Here is a 20175-nt window from a genome sequence, read left to right on the forward strand (position 1 = left end):
GGCTGTCATTGAACCTGTGGTGCCCAGGCCTGGTGGGGTTGAGGAGGGGTGTTAACAGCCTGATATGGGAGGTGCCCCTTGTACCCAGCAACCCAGCAAATGGGTGGGAAAAATGGGGAGGATGGATGAATGCCGCAGAATGAAGGTTTTGTGACCGCTACCAACAAAACTAGCGTACACCTGGTTATCCTTCTGGGTGCTCGCATACCAGTTGAACGTTGATGGAGTGGAAGGCTTTCCTGTTGACATTAGTTTCTGGCTCGCCTTCTGGTGCCCTGATAGCGACAAGAGTGCAGTCTATAATACACTAGACTTGAGGGAAGCCAGCCATTGCTGCAAATCGCAGAGCACTATCATTTTGGCTGTTGGCATCCATTGTAAAATGAATGGACTGATTTACTCTGGCAAAGAACGCATTGATGATCTACTTGCTGCAGCCATGCACTGCAGACTGGGAGATGCGGTTCAGCCTGCAGTGGATCCTGCTGCATAGGTCAGGGACCGCTTGCCTGATGACGTGCAGCCTCCACCTGCGTTAATTAGGAAGTTCAAACAAACTGCAAATCTAAAAAGATTCATCAGCAACATCTCCCAATTTTTTTTAAAAGGCGAACTAATTCAGTTGTTGCAAATATATATATTTATAATTCAGCAGCTTTGTTTTGCTTTAGCCGGCCGACTGCACACGGGATTAAACAATACAATTTAGAAACAAACTTGTGAAAATGTAAACTTTTATTTAGAAAATTCAACTTGCTTCTAAAATTGTCCAAATCTTACTGTAATTATAGCTCTTAAGCTTTGCCAGCTGAGGCTTAACCTGTGTCAGGAGCCTGGGAGTGAGGTTTGGCTCCAAATCCACGGTCAGTGGTCCTACTGCAATTTCTAGTCTCATTCGCTGATCCTCAGCAATGTCATGAAGCCCTTTAAAAATGCTGCTGCTGTACCTGCCCTCACTCGACCTCGCCCTAATCAGCCACGTCCTGAACTGCATTGACCATGACTGCCACAACCCGTTCCCAGCACACCCACCCTATCCTCAGCCTTTCAGGATAGCCGCAGCCTGTTCTTGGCCCAAAGTTAGTGTTCTGTTCTGTGTGTATTTGCTGACTGTAGTTACGATTACACTTGGTAAGTATGGTGTTAAAGTGAAGAAAACCAGCTTCAGGTTAGGAACAAGCCAGAGGTTGGTCCAACAGCCTAGAAATGAGTTAAGGCAAATTCTCTTTGCCTCACTTCCTGCCACGTGTCCGTATCCTTTAACATCCCAAATCCGCAACTGCCAAGCACTGGGGATGACCCTCAGTATTGCAGATCATGAGCCCCACTTCCCCTTATTTCTGCCACACCCAGGAAACCATCAATGAGACAAACCTTAACATTCCACTCCTCAGTTCTGCCAAGCCTCAGGTTCTTTACAGCATTGCCAACCCTAGGATCACCAACTCACTGTTGCCAAAGCCCAAGACATCGTTGCCACCTCCTGTTACTAAACCCCGGGTACCTGTTTGCAACCTCATCTTGTCTGCCATCTGCTGTGTATCTTTGCCACTCTCGATCAACTCCGTTGGGCAAGCCATGTCGTCAGCATGCCGGATACGAGACTCTCAACATAAGCAATCTACTCGGAGCTCCGACACGAGGAAAAGCATCCAGGAAGGCAGCGAGTCTCTACATCGAGAGCAAGCTGAAGCCAACCGTAAACAGCGGAAGGAGCGCATGGCAACCCAAGCACCCCACCCACCCGTTCCTTCAACCACCGTCTGCCCCACCTGCGACAGAGACTGTAAGTCCCACATAGGACTCATCAGCCACATGAGAACTCATTTTTAGTGTGGAAGCAAGTCATCCTCGACTCCGAGGGACTGCCTAAGAAGAAGAAGGAATCTTGGCCTTTAAACCTGTATAAGGTAAGAACTGAGTGAACAAGGAAAGGACATATAATCAGGTGGATTATATGATTAATCTACTGTTTTTTTACTAATTTATTGTTTTCATGACAAAAGTGATCCCTAAAGCACCAGTTTAGTTCTCAGAATACCAGATATTTAATGTGGAATTTGACGTCAGTCACTAAGTCAGTTGCATCAAGGATAGAAAGTCAGTCAGTGCCCGTTAGAAGGAGCATTTCGAAGATCTCCTCAACCGAGACTCTGTCTTCGACGCGAGTGTCCTTGACACCATTCCGCAGCATGCTACCCACTACCATCTCAGCACAACCTCAGCCCGGCACGAGGTAGAAAAGGACATCAGTCAGCTGAAGAATAACAAGGCAACAGGAGCAGATGGAATTCTGGCCGAAGCATTAAAGCATGGAGGAGAAGCACTATTAGCACGAATACATGACCTAATTTCTCTTATCTGGAAGGAGGAGAGCATGCCAGGAGTTTGCGGGGACGCCGTAATCGTGATCATCTTTAAAAAAGGAGACAAGTCCGACTGCGGTAAATATAGAGGAATCTCCCTGCTGTCGGCCAAAGGGAAAATCATTGCAAGAATCCTCCTCAATCGTCTTCTCCCTGTGGCTGAAGAGCTCCCCCCAGAGTCGCAATGCGGATTCCGTGCACTAAGGGGTACAACAGACATGTAGTTGTCACGTGGTAAAGATCAAGAGAAATGCAGAGAACAGCACCAACCCTTGTACATGGCCTTCTTTGACCTAACAAAGGCCTTTGACACTGTCAACTGTGAGGGATTATGGAGCGTCCTCCTCCTCCCTCAAAAATTTGTCACCATCCTCCGTCTGCTCCATGATGACATGCAAGCAGTGATCCTGACCAACGGATCCACCTCAGACCCAATCCACGTCTGGACCGGGGTCAAGCAAGGCTGCGTCATTGCATCAACGCTCTTTTCGATCTTCCTTGCTGCAATGCTTAGGAAGCTCCCCGCTGGAGTGGAGCTAAATTATCGAACAGATGGGAATCTGTTCAACCTCCGCCGCCTCCAGGCCAGATCCAAAATCGTCCCATCTCTGTCATTGAACGTAGGCGACGCTTGAGTCTATGCACACTCTGAGGCCGAACTCCAAGCCATTGTCAACACCTTCACCGAGGCGTACGAGAGCATGGGCCTTACGCTAAACATTCGTAAGACAAAGGTCCTCCACCAATCTGATCCTGCCACACGGCACTGCCCCCCCGATTATCAAAATCCATGACGAGGTCTTGGACATCGTGGACCATGTTCCATACTTCGGGAGCCTACTGTCAGCAAGAACAGACATTGACGACAAGGTCCAACACCGCCTTCGGTGCACCAGCGCAGCCTTCGGTCGCCTGAGGTAGAGAGTTTGAAGACCAGGACCTCAAATCCGGCACCAAGCTCATGGTCTACAGGGCAGTAGTGATACCTGCCCTCCTATATGGCTCAGAGACGTGGACTATATACAGCAGACATCTCAAAACGCTGGAGAAGTACCACCAGCACTGCCTCCGCAAGATCCTGCAAATCCATTGGCAGGCCAGATGCACCAACATCAGTGTTCTCACTTAGGCCAGCATCGAAGCATTGACCACGCATGATCAGTTCCGTTGGGTGCACCACATCGTTCGCATGCCCAACACGAGACTCACAAAGCAAGGAGCAAGGGAGGGAGGGGGAGAAGGGAGGGAGGGAAGGGATGGAGGGAGAGAGGGAGAGAGGAGGGAGGGAGGGAGGTAGGGAGGGAAGGGAGGGGAAGAAGGGAGGGAGGAAGGGGGAGAGGGAGGGGGGAGGGAAGGGAGGGAGGGAGGGGGAGAAGGGAGGGAGGGAGGGAGGAGGAGAAGGGAAGGAGGGGAGAGAGGAGAGGGAGGCTGGCCGGGCCCAGCCAGGCCCAAGACTTTGGTCGGGGCCCGCCCCCAGCATCGGTTTTAACGGTAGGTGGCCAGGGGTAAGGTCGGGTCTGGGGGCAGGTCCGGCAGGGGGGGGGGGGGGGTCGGATCCGGGGAGGGTGGGGGGGGGAAAGGATCAGGTCGCGTCCGGGGGTGGGGGGGGGAGTGGGAGCGGGAGTTGGGTCCAGTCTGGGGGTGGGGGCGCGGGGGTCGGGTCTGGGGTCAGGTCGTGGGGATCGGGTCAGGTCCAGGGGTGGGGGGAGGGGGGAATTGGGAACGGGGGTCGGGTCCGGTCTGGGGGCGGGGGGGGAGTGGGGGTCCGGTCCGGGGTTGGGGTCGGGTCCGGGGTCAGGTCCGGGGGTGGGGCGGGAGCGGGAGTCGAGTCGGCTCCAGTCCGGGGGCGGGCGGGGGGGGGGGTGGGTCTGGGGTCGGGTCCGGTGCAAGCGGGGGGGAGGGGGGAGTGGAGCGGGAGTCGAGTTGGGTCGAGAGGAAGCAGGAGAGCTGGGCGTGGGAGGTGCAGCCTGATCCACGCAGCCCCAGTGAGGCCATTCGGCCAGGGCTAGGGGCTTTGTGCTTAGGGCCCCTCCCACACAGTTTTGGGCGCCTGGAGCTACTGCACATACATGCCCACTGTAGCGCGCCTGTACAGAGGTCCCGGCACTGTTTTCAGCGCAGGGACCTGGCTCCGCCCCCCACAGCTGAACGGTACTGTGTTGGGGAAGACTGGGACGATTTTGTTGAGAGGCTTCAGCAGAGCTTTGTCATGAAAGACTGGCTGGGGGATGCAGCGGCCGACAAGCAACGGGCTCATCTTTTGACCAGCTCCGGGCCAAAGACTTATGCGCTCATGAAGGACTTACTGGCACCCGAAAAGCCGTCAGACAAAACCTTTGAAGAGCTTAGCAAGTTAATTGGGGAGCACCTCAAGCCGACCTGATCCTGTCACACAGCACTGGCCCCCCCCGATTATCAAAATCCACGATGAGGCCTTGGACAACGTGGACCATTTTCCATATCTCGGGAGCCTACTGTCAGCAAGAGCAGACATTGACGACAAGGTCCAACACCGCCTTCAGTGCACCAGCGCAGCCTTCGGTCACCTGAGGTAGAGAGTTTGAAGACCAGGACCTCAAATCCGGCACCAAGCTCATGGTCTACAGGGCAGTAGTGATACCTGCCCTCCTATATGGCTCAGAGACGTGGACTATATACAGCAGACATCTCAAAACACTGGAGAAGTACCACCAGCACTGCCTCCGCAAGATCCTGCAAATCCATTGGCAGGCCAGATGCACCAACATCAGTGGTGAGCAGCATACACACGGCTCGACACAGATTCTACACCTACCGACGTTGTGAAGACAGAGCATACCGGACTTTGTAGCGGACCTCAGGCGCTTGGCCAGCCTCTGTAAGCTCACAGATGCCTGCAGGGGGGAGATGCTAAGGGACTTCTTTATCGAGGGTATTGGTCATGCGGGAATTTTTCGCAAGTTAATTGAGACCAAGGACTTGACCTTGGAAGCGGCGGCGTTGTTGGCTCAGACTTTCATGGCGGGGTAGGAAGAGACAAAAATGATTTATGCACGCAATACTGCCTCCAATGCGGCGATGGATCAGGGAGTCAACGTCCTCAATGCTATTCAGAGCCCCACGGGCAGGCAGGGACAGTTTGACATTCATCAGGCAGTAATAGACACCAGAGCAAACCTCAACAGGTGTCCCTGACGACTACGTGTGCGGGAAGTGTATCCGCCTCCAGCTCCTGACGGTCCGCGTTACGGAATTGGAGCTGAGGGTGGATTTACTCTGGAGCATCCACGATGCTGAGAATGACGTGAGTATCACGTGTAGCGAGTTGGTCTTACCGCAGGGAAAGGGTCCACAGCCAGATAGGGAATGGAAGACCAGCAGGAAGAGTAGAGCAAGGAAGGTAGTGCAGGGGTCCCCTGCGGTCATCCCCCTGCAAAACAGATACACCGCTTTGGGTACTGTTGAGGGGAATGACTCATCAGGGGAGGGCAGCAGCAGCCAAGTTCATGGCACCGTGGCTGGCTCTGCTGCACAGGAGGGCAAGAAAAAGAGTGGGAGAGCGATAGTGATAGGGGATTCAATTGTGAGGGGAATAGATAGGCGTTTCTGCGGCCGCAACCGAGACTCCAGGATGGTATGTTGCCTCCCTGGTGCAAGGGTCAAGGATGTCTCGGAGCGGGTGCAGGACATTCTGAAATGGGAGGGAGAACAGCCAGTTGTCGTGGTGCACATTGGTACCAACGACATAGGCAAAAAAAGGGATGAGGTCCTACGAAACGAATTTAAGGAGCTAGGAGCTAAATTAAAAAGTAGGACCTCAAAAGTAGTAATCTCGGGATTGCTACCAGTGCCACGTGATAGTCAGAGTAGGAATCGCAGGATAGCGCAGATGAATACGTGGCTTGAGCAGTGGTGCAGCAGGGAGGGTTTCAAATTCCTGGGGCATTGGGACCGGTTCTGGGGGAGGTGGGACCAGTACAAACCGGACGGTCTGCACCTGGGCAGGACTGGAACCAATGTCCTAGGGGGAGTGTTTGCTAGTGCTGTTGGGGAGGATTTAAACTAATATGGCAGGGGGATGGGAACCAATGCAGGGAGACAGAGGGAAACAAAAAGGAGCCAAAAGCAAAAGACAGAAAGGAGATGAGGAAAAGTGGAGGGCAGAGAAACCCAAGGCAAAGAACAAAAAGGGCCACTGTACAGCAAAATTCTAAAAGGACAAAGGGTGTTAATAAAACAAGCCTGAAGGCTTTGTGTCTTAATGCAAGGAGTATCCGCAATAAGGTGGATGAATTAATTGTGCAAATAGATGTTAACAAATATGATGTGATTGGGATTACGGAGACGTGGCTCCAGGATGATCAGGGCTGGGAACTCAACATTCAGGGGTATTCAACATTCAGGAAGGATAGAATAAAAGGAAAAGGAGGTGGGGTAGCATTGCTGGTTAAAGAGGAGATTAATGCAATAGTTAGGAAAGACATTAGCTTGGATGATGTGGAATCTATATGGGTAGAGCTGCAGAACACCAAAGGGCAAAAAACGTTAGTAGGAGTTGTGTACAGACCTCCAAACAGTAATAGGGATGTTGGGGAGGGCATCAAACAGGAAATTAGGGGTGCATGCAATAAAGGTGCAGCAGTTATAATGGGTGACTTTAATATGCACATAGATTGGGCTAGCCAAACTGGAAGCAATACGGTGGAGGAGGATTTCCTGGAGTGCATAAGGGATGGTTTTCTAGACCAATATGTTGAGGAACCAACTAGGGGGGAGGCCATCTTAGACTGGGTGTTGTGTAATGAGAGAGGATTAATTAGCAATCTCATTGTGCGAGGCCCCTTGGGGAAGAGTGACCATAATATGGTGGAATTCTGCATTAGGATGGAGAATGAAACAGTAATTTCAGAGACCATGGTCCAGAACTTAAAGAAGGGTAACTTTGAAGGTATGAGGCGTGAATTGGCTAGGATAGATTGGCGAATGATACTTAGGGGGTTGACTGTGGATGGGCAATGGCAGACATTTAGAGACCGCATGGATGAAGTACAACAATTGTACATTCCTGTCTGGCGTAAAAATAAAAAGGGGAAGGTGGCTCAACCGTGGCTATCTAGGGAAATCAGGGATAGTATTAAAGCCAAGGAAGTGGCATACAAATTTGCCAGAAATAGCAGCGAACCTGGGGACTGGGAGAAATTTAGAACTCAGCAGAGGAGGACAAAGGGTTTGATTAGGACAGGGAAAATGGAGTACGAGAAGAAGCTTGCAGGGAACATTAAGGCGGATTGCAAAAGTTTCTATAGGTATGTAAAGAGAAAAAGGTTGGTGAAGACAAACGTAGGTCCCCTGCAGTCAGAATCAGGGGAAGTCATAACCGGGAACAAAGAAATGGCGGATCAATTGAACAAGTACTTTGGTTCGGTATTCACTAAGGAGGATACAAACAACCTTCCGGATATAAAAGGGGTCAGAGGGTCTAGTAAGGAAGAGGAACTGAGGGAAATCTTTATTAGTCGGGAAATTGTGTTGGGGAAATTGATGGGATTGAAGGCCGATAAATCCCCAGGGCCTGATGGACTGCATCCTAGAGTACTTAAGGAGGTGGCCTTGGAAATAGCGGATGCATTGACAGTCATTTTCCAACATTCCATTGACTCTGGATCAGTTCCTATGGAGTGGAGGGTAGCCAATGTAACCCCACTTTTTAAAAAAGGAGGGAGAGAGAAAACAGGGAATTATAGACCGGTCAGCCTGACCTCAGTAGTGGGTAAAGTGATGGAATCAATTATTAAGGATGTCATAGCAGTGCATCTGGAAAATGGTGACATGATAGGTCCAAGTCAGCATGGATTTGTGAAAGGGAAATCATGCTTGACAAATCTTCTGGAATTTTTTGAGGATGTTTCCAGTAAAGTGGACAAGGGAGAACCAGTTGATGTGGTATATTTGGACTTTCAGAAGGCTTTCGACAAGGTCCCACACAAGAGATTAATGTGCAAAGTTAAAGCACATGGGATTGGGGGTAGTGTGCTGACGTGGATTGAGAACTGGTTGTCAGACAGGAAGCAAAGAGTAGGAGTAAACGGGTACTTTTCAGAATGGCAGGCAGTGACTAGTGGAGTGCCGCAAGGTTCTGTGCTGGGGCCCCAGCTGTTTACATTGTACATTAATGATTTAGACGAGGGGATTAGATGCAGTATCTCCAAATTTGCGGATGATACTAAGTTGGGTGGCAGTGTGAGCTGCGAGGAGGATGCTATTAGGCTGCAGAGTGACTTGGATAGGTTAGGTGAGTGGGCAAATGCATGGCAGATGAAGTATAATGTGGATAAATGTGAGGTTATCCACTTTGGTGGTAAAAACAGAGAGACAGACTATTATCTGAATGGTGACAGATTAGGAAAAGGGAAGGTGCAACGAGACCTGGGTGTCATGGTACATCAGTCATTGAAGGTTGGCATGCAGGTACAGCAGGCGGTTAAGAAAGCAAATGGCATGTTGGCCTTCATAGCGAGGGGATTTGAATACAGGGGCAGGGAGGTGTTGCTACAGTTGTACAGGGCCTTGGTGAGGCCACACCTGGAGTATTGTGTACAGTTTTGGTCTCCTAACTTGAGGAAGGACATTCTTGCTATTGAGGGAGTGCAGCGAAGGTTCACCAGACTGATTCCCGGGATGGCGGGACTGACCTATCAAGAAAGATTGGATCAATTGGGATTGTATTCACTGGAGTTCAGAAGAATGAGAGGGGACCTCATAGAAACGTTTAAAATTCTGACGGGTTTAGACAGGTTAGATGCAGAAAGAATGTTCCCAATGTTGGGGAAGTCCAGAACCAGGGGTCACAGTCTGAGGATAAGGGGTAAGCCATTTAGGACCGAGATGAGGAGAAACTTCTTCACCCAGAGAGTGGTGAACCTGTGGAATTCTCTACCACAGAAAGTAGTTGAGGCCAATTCACTAAATATATTCAAAAGGGAGTTAGATGAAATCCTTACTACTCGGGGGATCAAGGGTTATGGCGAGAAAGCAGGAAGGGGGTACTGAAGTTTCATGTTCAGCCATGAACTCATTGAATGGCGGTGCAGGCTAGAAGGGCTGAATGGCCTGCTCCTGCACCTATTTTCTATGTTTCTATGTTTCTAATGGCAGGCTGAACGGACGTTCACGCCATCACAGTGAACAATGCGGCCTGGGATGGGGCCATTGACACCTACTAATAGGGTACTTAAGAGCAGTCAGAAGGACAGTCAGCGCGGAATTCCTGGCCACAGCCCTTTTGTCCCCAACAATGGAAACTTTAACTCGTGCTGGAGGTGTGGGGGAAAACACTCAGCCAGATCTTGCAGATTCCAACAGTTTGTCTGCAGAAACTGCAACCTCAGGGGCCATTTAGCTCGTATTTGCAGAAAGCCTGCAACCAGACTGATATATGAGGCAGATGGACCAGAAGAGGGTTCTGTGAGGCAGGATGACTTTTGGGGCAAATCGATGGACGCCGAGGTTCAGCGGGTCCATGTGGCGAATATTCACAATTCATACACCAAAACGCCATCAATGATGATGAAGGTTTTATTGAACGGTATCCCAGTATGCATGGAACTGGACACGGGGGTCAGCCAGTCACTCATGGGCGTTCAACAATTCGAGAAGCTATGGCCGCTCAAAGCCAGTAGACCCAAATTAGAACAATTAAGGACTTACACCAAAGAAATAATTCCGGTGCTAGGCAGTGCAATGTTGGCTGTCACGCACGATGGCTTGGTGAACCGGCTGCCGCTCTGGATTGTCCCAGGCAATGGTCCCGCACTGTTGGGGAGGAGCTGGTTAGCCGAGATGAACTGGAAATGGGGGGATGTTCACGCAATGTCCTCGGTGGAGCGAAGTTCGTGCTCACAAGTCCTACAACAATTCGAGTCACTTTTCCAACTGGGCGTTAGGACTTTCAAAGGCACTGAAGTAGTGATACACATCACCCCGGACGGCAGGCCAGTGCACCACAAAACCAGAGCGGTGCCGTATGTGATGCGGGAGAAAATCGAGAGCGAATTGGACCGGCTATTGCGAGAGGGCATCATCTCGCCTGTTGAATCCATCGTTCCCATCCTAAAAGCGGATGGCTCTGTCAGGATCTGTGGCCACCATCAATCGGCTGCAAGGCCACCATCAATCGGGTATCCTTACAAGACCAATACCCGCTCCCAAGAGCGGAGGACCTCTTCGCCACGCTGGCAGGCGGGAAGCTGTTCACCAAGTTGGACCTCACTTCAGCCTATATGACCCAGGAACTGGCCGACGAATCTAAACTGCTGACCACCATCACCACGCACAAGGGACTGTTTGCATATAACAGGTGCCCGTTTGGCATTCGATCAGCGGCCGCGATTTTTCAACACAACATGGAAAGCCTGCTGAAATCCATCCCTGGAACGATCGCATTCCAAGACGACATCCTCATCACGGGTCGAGACACCGAGGAGCATCTCCATAACCTGGAGGAGGTGCTGCGCCGACTGGACCGGGTAGGCCTGAGACTCAAGAAGTCCAAATGCATGTTCTTAGCTCCCGTGGTTGAGTTTCTGAACAGGAGGGTTGCTGCAGATGGGATTCGGCCCACCGAATCCAAAACAGAGGCGATTCGACGAGCATCGAGGCCCGGCAACACATCAGAGTTGTGTTAATTCCTGGGACTATTGAACTATTTCGGGAACTTTCTGCCGAACTTGAGCACATTGTTGGAGCTGCTACACGTGCTCCTGCGTAAGGGTTGCGATTGGTTTTGGGGGGGACTGTCAGGAACGGGCTTTTGATCGGGCGCGAAACGTACTGTGTTCAAACAAGCTGTTGACCCTGTACGGCCCTTGCAAAAGTTTAGTTCTAACATGTGATGCATCGTCCTATGGGGTTGGGTGTGTGTTGCAGCAGGGTAATGCTGAGGGTCAGCTACAACCTCTGGCTTATGCCTCCAGGTCGCTCTCTCAAGCAGAACGGGGCTATGGGATGGTTGAGAAGGAAGCGCTCGCATGTGTCTACGGTGTAAAGAAAATGCATCAGTAACTCTTTGGCAGGAAGTTTGAATTAGAGACGGACCATAAGCCACTCACATCCCTGTTGTCAGACAGCAAGGCTGTCAATGCCAACGCATCAGCTCGCATACAGCGATGGGCTCTCACGCTAGCGGCCTATGACTACTCCATCCGGCACCGGCCCGGCACTGAAAATTGCGCTGATGCACTCAGCAGGCTCCCACTGGCCACCACCAAGGGGGCAGCTGAGCAAAGCGCTGAGATGGTCATGGCTGTCGATGCCTTCGACAGTGCAGGCTCCCCTATCTCAGCCCGCCAGATCAAAATCTGGACAAACAGGGATCCCCTCCTGTCCCTGATTAAGAAATGTGTTCTGACTGGGGATTGGGCACCCGCACACGAAGCATGCCCTGAGGAGGTCAGACCGTTCCACAGACAAATAGATGAGCTCTCCATCCAAGCTGACTGCCTACTATGGGGCAGCCGGGTAGTCATGCCCCAGAAGGGCAGGGAGGTGTTCATCAGGGAACTCCACAGCGAGGACCCAGGCATTGTGATGATGAAGGCCATTGCCCGGTCACACGTTTGGCAGCCCGGAATTGACTCAGACCTGGAACACTGTGTTCGCAGGTGCACGACATGTGCTCAGCTGGGCAATGCCCCCAGGGAGGCCCTACTCAGCCCGTGGCCCTGGCCCACCAAGCCATGGTCACGCATTCACGTTGACTACGCGGGCCCGTTCATGGGGAAGATGTTCCTTATCGTTGTAGATGCGTACTTGAAATGGATCGAGTGCATCATACTGAATTCATGCACGTCATCCGCTACTGTGGAAAGTCTTCGTGTGATCTTCGCAACCCATGGCTTGCCGGACATCCTGGTTAGTGATAATGGCCCGTGTTTTACGAGCTATGAATTCCGGGAGTTTATGTTGGGCAATGGCACCAACCACGTCAGGACTGCACCGTTCAAGCCGGCCTCCAATGGCCAGGCGGAACGCGCAGTCCAAATCGTTAAGCAAGGGATGCTCAAGATTCAAGGACCCTCCCTACAATGCCGCCTATCACGCCTCCTGCTGGCCTATCGGTCCCGCCCGCACTCGCTCACAGGGGTCCCGCCTGCAGAGCTACTCATGAAACGGACACTCAAAACTCGGTTGTCCCTCATCCACCCAGTCCTGACAGACATAGTTGAGGGCAAGCGTAAGGCACAAAATGAATACCATGACCGTAATTCGAGGGGGAGGTGTATAGAAATAAATGATCCCGTATTCGTCCTCAATCACACCATGGGGCCCAAATGGCTCGAGGGTACCGTAATTGACAAAGAAGGGAATAGGGTCATTGTGGTACAACTCAACAATGGCCAGATATGCCGTAAGCATCTGGACCAATTAAAAAAAAGGTTCAGCAATGACACGGAGGAACCTGAAGAAGACCACGAGATGGAGCTCACACTACCGCCAGTGAACGTGCAACAAAAGCAATCAAAGGAATGCACAGTTCCTGAGGTCAGCCTGGACAGGCAGGAATCACCACAGGTGACAGACACTCACATCAGTGTCCAACAACCAGAGCCCCAACTGCGGCGCTCCACGAGGGAGCGTAGACCACCTGAAAGACTAAACCTATGATCCCAATAAGACTTTGGGGGGGGAAGGTGATGTCATGTTTGTAACTACAATGTAACACCACTGTATTACTGTACATACTCAACACAGATGCACACCTTGACCACAAGGGGTGAACTTGTGGGAGACACTCCTTACCTGAGCACTCAGGTATATAAAGGGAGGTCCCACGCAGGATCATCACTTCTGGAGTGCTGAATAAAGAGTTAAGGTCACTGAGTGGCCTTGTCCCTGGAATGTGCCTCGTGTGGTTTCATGCTGAAGAGTAAGAACTTTACAAGTTATATCCCCTCTTTCTAACTTAAGTGTCTTTATATCTTTTCTGTTCTCTTCTCCTAATGCCATTTCCATCATGTTAGTTTCCCTGGTAACTACGGAGGCAAAGTAATTATTAAATATTTCTGCCATTTCGTTGTCATTACCTGTGACTTATTTGTGTGTATCCCTTAGTGGCCCTATCCCTGCCTTGATTTTTATTTTGTTCTTTATGTGTCTGTAGAATTCCTTACTATTTCAATTTATATTTCTTGATAATTTAATTTCATAGCTTCTCTTTGCCTTCCTAATTTTTTTAACTTCTTTCCTATCCTTTGTAATCCTCTCATTTGTTGTCTATGTACTTGAATGAATAGTATGTGCTTTTTTCTTTAGTTTCAATTTTGCTCTTAATTCTTTATTCATTTATGTTGTTTCATTATTGGCTAGTTTGTTCTTGTCTTTTAGTTGGATATATTTATTTTGGACTCTATTGATCACAGTTTTAAATGTTTCCCATTGCTGTTCTATGTTTGTTAATATATTTTTCTAGTTTACTTTTCCTAGTTCCATTCTCATCCTCTTAACAGTTTTTTTTTTACCAACTTATTACTTTGGTCTTTGTCTTACTTATGTCCTTCTCGATCTTAATCTTTAATCTTATTATGTTATGATTGTTATTGCCTAAATGTCCCCCTATGCTTACTTCACTTATCTGTTCTGGTTCATTTTACATTATTATATCCTCTCTTGTTGGGCTATTTAACATACTGGGTAAGAAAGGAATCCACAGACACTGTAAATACTCCATTCCTTGTACCCCTTTCGCTATCTCTTGTTGCCAGTTTAATTGTGGACAGTTAGAATCTCCCATGATTATTATTCTATATCTTTTACTCATTTCACACATTTGCTTACATAGTTTTTCCTCCATTAATAGGTGGTAGTATACTGCTATTAGTGTGACCGATCTCTTCCAATCTTTTATTTCAATCCATATGGATTCTGTTTCTAACCTTCTGTTAGTTAGGTCCCTTTTTTCCACTGCTATTATGTTATCTCTAATTAATACTTGCATTGGAGGCAGTTCAGAGAAGATTCACAAGGTTGATTCCAGAGATTAAGGAATTGTCTTATGAAGAAAGGTTGAGCAGGTTGTTCTATACTCATTGGAGTTTAGAAGAATGAGTGATCTTATTAAAACATAAGATTCTGAGGGGGCTTGACAAATTAGATGCAGAGAGTATGTTTCCCTTTGTGGGGGAATCTAGAACTAGGGGGCATAATTTCAAAATAAGGGGTCGCCCATTTAAAATTGAGATGAGGAGGAATTTCTTTTCTCAGAGGGGCGTGAATCTTTGGAATTCTCTGCCCCAGAGAGCTGTGGAGGCTGGGTCACTGAATATATTTAAGGTGGAGATAGACAGATTTTTGAACATTAAGGCAATCAAGGATTATGGGGAGCAGGCAGGAAAATGGAGTTGAGGCTAAGATCAGATCAGCCATGATCTTATTGAATGGGGGAGCAGGCTCGAGGGGCCAAATGGCCTACTCCAGCGAATAATCCGTGTGTTCTTAAGTACAGCCACTCCAACCCCCTTCTTCCTTCCCTAACCTTTCTGATTATGTTCGAACCTGCAATATTTAGTTGTCAATCCTGTTCTTTATGTAGCCATGTGTCCGTTATTCATACTACACCTGGCTCTCCTGTTTTATTTTGGATGCTGTGTTAATTGCTGTACAGACAGTTTAATAGTTGTTCATTTTAATTTATTTTTAAAAGTTGTTTTATACTTCTGTTTTATAACTGTATTTGTTCCTTGACCGTTGATGTTACCCTCGTTCCTTATTTTGGTCTGACCTTTACTCTCATCTGCTATTTCTTTTATCTTCAGCCTTATGTTATTTTCACCAGATCCTACCTGCCGTCTGACTAGTTTCATGTCCTACTAACAGCCCTATTTATTCTTTCTTCTGGGACACTGGTTCCAGTCTGCTTCAGGTGGAGCCCATCCCAGTGGTACAGCTCCTTCCTGTCCCAGTATTGGTGCCAGATCCCCATGAAATGGAACTCCTCCTTCCCATACCAGTCATTCAGCCATGCATTCACCTTCCTGACCTGTCTCTCACTATGCCAATTAGCACGTGGCTCAGGCAGTCATCATAGAATCATATAAATTTATGGCACAGCCCATCGTGTCTGCGCTGATTAAAAGTGAGCTATCCAGCCTAATCCCACTTTCCAGCTCTTGGTCCGTAGCCATGCAGCTTAGGGCATTTAAGAGAAAATTGAGCTTGACAAACTCCAGCGTGAAGGGATCGGTTTAACGAGTGGGCTAGTCCCATTGTTCCTGTGTTGAAGAGTGCTGACACTGTCAGGATCTGTGGAGACTACAAGGTTACGATTAACCGATTTTCGAAACAGGATCAGTATCCGCTACCGAAGGCTGATGACCTGTTCGCCATGCTAGCTGGTGGAAAGACATTCATTAAGCTGGATCTGATGTCAGCCTATATGACACAGGAGCTTGTCGACATTTCGAAGAAACTCACCTGCATCATAAAGGACTGTTTGTCTACAACAGATGTCCTTTTGGAATCCGTTCGGCTGTAGCCATATTTCAGAGGAACATGGAGAGTCTACTGAATTCCTTTCCTAGAACTGTCATGTTTCAAGATGACATCCTGGTCACAGGTCACGACACTGCTGAACATCTGAACAATCTTGAAGAAATCCTACATCGTCTGGACAAAGTGGAACTCAGGCTGAAACGTTCGAAATGTGTCTTCATGGCACCTGAAGTTGAATTCCTGGGGAGGAAGATTGCTGCTGATGGCATCAGGCCCACTGATTCGAAAACCAAGGCCATCAAAAATGCACCAGACCTCAGAATGTGACGGAGCTGCGTTCATTCCTTGGGCTATTCAACTACTACGATAATTTCTTACCCAGATTGAGCACTTTATTAGAGCCACTGCATATGCTGCTCAGAAAAGGCAACAACTGGGTCCGGGGTGTATCTCAAGAGAGAGCTTTTGAGAAAGCCAAGAATCTGCTCTGTTCGAACAAGCTGCTTGTTCACCATGATCCGTGTAAGCGTCTTGTATTGGCTTGTGATGCTTCAACATATGGGGTTGGCTGTGTACTCCAACAAGCAATTGAGTCGGGTAAGCTACAATCTATTGCGTATGCCTCAAAAAGTTTATTAAAGGCGGAAAGAGCTTACAGCATGGTAGAAAAAGAAGCTTTGACCTGTGTGTATGGGGTCAAAAAGATGCATCAGTACCTGTTTGGTCTTCGTTTTGAACTCGAAACGGATCACAAGCCACTCATTTCATTGTTTGCAGAAAACAAAGGCATTAATACCAATGCATCGTCCTGTATCCAGAGTTGGGCATTGACATTGTCTGCCTATGATTATGTTATTTGTCATAGACCTGGCACTGAGAATGGGCACTGCCGTTGCCCACACCTGAAGTGGAGACGCCTCAACCTGCAGATTTACTGTTAGTAATGCATGCTTTTGAGAGTGAAGGAACTCCTGTCACTGCTCAACAAATGAGGCTCTGGATCAGCCATGATCCTGTTTTATCGGTTGTGAAACATTGTGTCCTCAGTGGTGATTGGTCTGCAATACCTATGGAAATGTGTGATGAGACCATACCTTACAACTGTTGCAAAGGTGAACTATCCATTCAGTCAGATTGTCTACTGTGCGGTAATCGTGTTGTTATGCCTAAGAAAGGCAGAAAAAATTTTTATGTGAACTACATAGCACTCATCCTGGTATCGTCATGATAAAATCCATTGCCCGGGCTCATGTTTGGTGGCCTAGAATTGACTCTGATCTGGAATCATGTGTGCATCAGTGCAATACTTGCATGCAGCTAAGTGAAGTACCAGTGGAATCTCCGCTGAGTCTTTGGTCATGGCCATCTAAACCATGGTCGAGAATACACATCAATTTTGCGGGCCCTTTCATGGGAAAGATGTTTTTTGTGGTGGATGCATATTCAAAGTGGATAGTGTTATGTCTTGAATAAAGAGTCAGACTAGATACTGCAAGCTCAAAGTAAGTGTGACCGTAGTCCTTTATTACAGATCTCAGAGTGCCTCTCCAATCTGTGAGGCCTCCTTATATACAGGTGCTCCCAAGGGACTGTGGGATCCCTTGGGACTCCAGGGGATGAGCCCTCTGCTGGTTATTTACAGGTTTACATACATAACAACACTCCCACCACGCGCCCCCCCCCCCGCCCCCGCGCCCCCCACCAAAGTCAATAGTGTAACTATTTACAATGTGAGTCGATCTGGGGCCTTCCTTTCCCTGGTTGATCAACTGCTGGTGAATTCGGCACTGGTAAAGCACGGCCCATTGTCACTTACAAGGACATCAGGCAGGCTGTGCGTGGCAAACATGGCCCGTAGGCTTTCAATGGTGGCAGCGAATGCTGGTGTTGGTGAGTCGTTTATTGGGCCTTTGCTGGGCTGCTGCGCAGCTGGCCTTGCTGGGCTGCTGGGTGTGGTGAGTCCTGCTGGACTGCTGCGGGTGATGGGTTCTGCTTCGTGGTCAACCGCTGGGTCAGTTGCCACTTGTGTGTGTGTTGGAGGGTTGAAAAAGATAGAGTCTATTGTGGGTTGTTCTGGATAGTCCGTAAATCTGAGTTTGGTTTGGTCCAAGTGTTTTCTGCAGGTGAGTCCATTTGCGAGTTTGACCACAAACACCCTGCTCCGCTCTTTGGCCAAAACAGCGCCAGCAAGCCACTTGGGGCCTTGTCCATAGTTCAACACAAATACAGGATCATTTATTTCAATTTCACGTGTCACACTTGCGCAATCGTGATATGTATTCTGTTGAAGCCGCCTGGTCTCTACCTGCTTGTGTAGGTCAGGGCGGACTAACGAGAGCCTTGTCTTAAGTGCCCTTTTCATGAGCAGTTCAGCGGGAGGAACCCCGGTGAGCGAGTGGGGTCTTGTGCGGTAACTAAGCAGGACTCGGGATAAGCGAGTCTGCAGTGAGCCTTCAGTTACCCTTTTCAAGTTCTGCTTGATTGTTTGAACTGCTCATTCTGCCTGACCATTAGACGCTGGTTTAAACAGGGCAGACGTGACATGTTTGATCCTAGTGCAGGTCATGAACTCCTTGAATTCGGCACTGGTAAAGCACGGCCCATTGTCACTTACAAGGACATCAGGCAGGCTGTGCGTGGCAAACATGGCCCGTAGGCTTTCAATGGTGGCAGCGAACATGCTTGCTGACATTATCACACACTCAATCCATTTCGAGTAAGCATCTACAACCACTAAAAACATTTTTCCCAAGAATGGGCCTACATAGTCGACATGGACCCTAGACCACGGTTTGGAGGGCCAGGACCATAAACTTATGGCGCCTCTCTGGGTGCATTACTTATCTGGGAACATGTATTACATTTGTGCACGCAGGACTCTAAGTCTGCATCGATACCGGGCTACCACGCGTGGGATCTGGCTATCGCTTTCATCATTACGATGCCTGGGTAGGTGCTGTGGACATCACTAATGAAGGTGTCCCTGCCCTTTTTTGGCACCACTACCCGATTACCCCATTGGAGGCAGTCTGCCTGTATAGTCATTTCATCTTTGCACACTGGTACGGCTTTATTTCTTCCTGCATCTCTAACGGGACACTAGACCAACTCCCGTGGAGCACACAGTTTTTTTTACTAAGGACAGTAAGGGATCCTGGCTCGTCCAGGTTCTAATCTGTCGGGCGGTAACAGGTAATCGAATGTTTCCATTACCATAACTAAATATGCGGGCTGTGCCATCTCCACCCTGGTGGTGGGCAATGGCAGCTTACTGAGAGCATTGGCACAGTTTTCTGTGCCTGATCTGTGGCGCATGGCGTAGTTGTATGCAGACAACGTGAGGCCCATCTCTGGATGCGGGCCGATGCGTTCGTATTTATCTCATTACTTTCAAATAAGCAGCTTATGGTCGGTTTCCAATTTAAATTTGAGCCCGAACAGATATTGATGCATTTTCTTTACCCCGTAAACACACGCTAACACTTCTTTTTCAATCATACTGTAGGCCCTCTCAGCCTTAGACAGACTTCTGGATGCATAAGCAACCGGTTGCAATTTCCCAAATTCATTAGCTTGTTGCAATACACACCCGACCCCGTACGACAACGCATCACACTGGTACAAAATGCTTACATGGATCATACAACACAAGCAATTTGTTTGAACATAACAGCTTCCTAGCTTTCTCAAAGGCATTTTCTTGGCTTTTACACCATACCCACTCATCTCCTTTATGCAGTAAAGAATGCAGGGGTTCTAACAATGTTCTAAGACCCGGTAAGAAGTTACCAAAATAGTTCAGGAGTCCTAGAAATGACCGCAGCTCCGTCACGTTCTGTGGTCTCAGTTGGTTCTTGATTGCCTCCGTCTTCAAATCGGTGGGCCGTCCGCCGCGATTCTTCTCCCCAGGAATTTCACTTCTGGCGCCAAGAAAACGCACTTCGACCATTTTAGCCTGAGCCCCACACGATTACACCGACTAAAAACCTCCTCCAGGTTCTGCAGGTGCTCGACGGTGTCCCGACCTGTAACCAAGATGTCGACCTGGAAGACCACGGTGCGCGGAACCGACTTCCAAGCTTTCCATGTTCCTCTGGAATATCATCGCGGCTGATCGAATCCCAAATGGGCATCTGTTGTAAATGAAGAGACCTTTGTGCATGTTGATGCAAGTGAGGCCTTTCGATGATTCCACCAGCTCTTGTGTCATGTAGGCCGAGGTCAAGTCCAGCTTTGTGAACGTTTTTCCTCCCGTCAGCATCGCAAATAGGTCATCTGCCTTTGATAGCGAGTATTAATCCTGCAGTGAGAAACGATTGATAGTTACTTTGTAATCATCATAGAT

Source organism: Pristiophorus japonicus, chromosome 12, assembly GCF_044704955.1.
Source record: "Pristiophorus japonicus isolate sPriJap1 chromosome 12, sPriJap1.hap1, whole genome shotgun sequence".
NCBI classification, from domain to species: Eukaryota; Metazoa; Chordata; class Chondrichthyes; family Pristiophoridae; genus Pristiophorus; species Pristiophorus japonicus.